Consider the following 2269-nt stretch of genomic DNA (forward strand, 5'->3'; position numbering starts at 1 on the left):
CTCCATATGTGTAAGTGGCAAGAGTTAACGTCATATGCCTCAAAAGAAGCGTGCGTTCATGGAAGCATGAATATTTTATGATGTTTAAAACATTAAATGTGTGTGCTGCACACACGCATACCTATAGCACGTGTGATATGGAACGGGAACCTTGCAAGCAAGCATGCATCTCTGAATGTGTAATGCAAGATTACACATCCTGTATCTAGGCAGAAACATATTCCTATGTGAACATAAGGAAACCTGTATAATTAAGGAGGCTAAATTAACATGCCTCATTGTGCAACCATGCAAATCTAGGTGATCATGCAACCTTAGACGATCATGCAATTTAGGCATTTCTGTAAAAACAAGCCTTTCTGCGTGAGCAAGCATCCCTGGTCAAACAAGGACTCTTGTTGGGGTCAAGCAGTCTTGCGCAATGCTGTATCTTTATGCAAACAGGCATTTATGCGTTTTTAGGCAACTATGATTTTAGGCATTCATGCAATTTTTAGGCATTTCTGCACGAATAAGCACTTAACGACTAAGCATTCGCATCTCGATGTGTTTTACATGTTCTGCCACATGCATCTTGTACATTCCAATACTCAGGTCATTTATACAAATATTTGGACTGATAAAAAGGGAGTTATCCTCTGCTGATGTGCGTTCTTGCACCCATACGTTTAGCTGTTTGCATTAGCAACCATGTGCAGGGAACCGTGTACAGCACCTGGTATTCCCAGAGGGTCTCCCATCCAGGTACTAACTAGGCCCGACCCTGCTTAGCCTCTGAGATCAGACGAGATTGGGTACTTTCAGGATGATATGGCGATAGGCATTTCAGAAGTTGTGTGTTTGGCTAGTTTGTAAGCAAGCACCTGCATGAGGACCTTTTGGAGGTTCTACACATCTTTATAGTAATGGATGGACTTGGAAAGATACAAGAAGCCTATGGGAATTTAAGAAATAACCCAAGTAGGCCGAGGGTAAGTTATACGCAGCATGAATCTCTGAAAAAGATTGCAGCTACAACTCCAGAGCTTGTGAGGCCTCCGATACCTCCGTCTCGTCAGATTGCACCTGTTCCCTGTCCCCTGATGGTGATCTTTCATAATAAGATTGTTGATCCCCTTGATTGAGGATTTAAGGCAGGGGAAGGGGAACTACCCCAATTTCTGCCCTCTTGTGAGGATGCTGCGATTAAGCAGCTAACTTCTCCTGTACACCGCACACTGCAAATGCAAATGACCGTTTTTAAAAGACATATGGACTGCTGCAATGTTGGGAGAGGATGAAAGCCTGACAAGGGCAATGGCTCATCCTGTGCGGCTGCCTCCAATCTTTTGGGGGGGACCCTTAGATCTAGGCTCTTTTACCTGCCCCTGAAGACATCTTACAGGAGACATAGTCCTAAGCTGACAAAAAAATAGGTACTAGTATAAATGCAATCACTGTTGTGCCTAGTCTTACAATATTATTATTAGCTTAGTCTGCACAACCTGATGCCAAGTAGGTGTCTTAGTTATGCCTGAATCTGACCCCTTAGAGATGCTTACTGCCCACAGCTCTGTGTCCCACTGCTTACAGTGCTCTGGCATTCCGAGCTTTTAAAAACAACCGCCTCGCGTCTGCGCACTGATGTGCCATGCACACCGCACGTGCACGGCGCTAGCAACCATGCCCCCCCCTCCTTCCCTGCCGAATACGCCGTAAAAGCATGCCTAAGAGCATGCCTAAGACCAACATGGTGAGGGGGAGAGAAAGGAGACAATCGGAGGACTGTGTGGGACCCTCTAGACTTTGTGGTATCGCCCCTTTCAGATCATGTGGCAGAGCCTGCAGCGGAGGAGGTGAGTGGCTTCACAGACCGGCTTAACTGATCGTGTATCCTGGAAGGCATGTAAGTATACACCAGGTATGTCTCTTAATCCCTCTAGTGGCAGAAAACATGCAAACTACTCATAGAAGATAATCCATAAAGTGTATACTTAGGATTGTCCTCACATACCTTATCCCCGCCGCAGGACTGCTGAGAACAGACAGATCCAACCTTCACCCATCACGGCGGGTAACGTTGTGCCAACCTTCAGGGTTCTGAGTTCCTACTTACAGAATTCTCTTCCCTGGACCTGTACAATACTCTAATTTGTGCCCCAAAGTGCTGGATCCCAGATCCCAGTCCTCAGAGAGAGGCATTACAAGCAAAACCTTGTTTCTTCTTTCACAGGCCCGGGTACTATCCATCTTAGGCATTTTATATTGGCACGAGGCATGGATCTGGTTG

General features: G+C 45.9%; 1 pseudogene; it reads right to left on the reverse strand.

Annotated features, from left to right (window-relative positions):
• Nucleotides 1–703: 703 nt before the first annotated feature.
• On the reverse strand, nucleotides 704–822 carry LOC143984952 (5S ribosomal RNA; annotated as a pseudogene).
• Nucleotides 823–2269: the final 1447 nt, after the last annotated feature.

This window comes from Lithobates pipiens, unplaced genomic scaffold (genome assembly GCF_037356315.1).
Source record: "Lithobates pipiens isolate NorthernLeopardFrog02 unplaced genomic scaffold, aLitPip1_a1.2 Scaffold_16, whole genome shotgun sequence".
Lineage (NCBI taxonomy): Eukaryota > Metazoa > Chordata > Amphibia > Anura > Ranidae > Lithobates > Lithobates pipiens.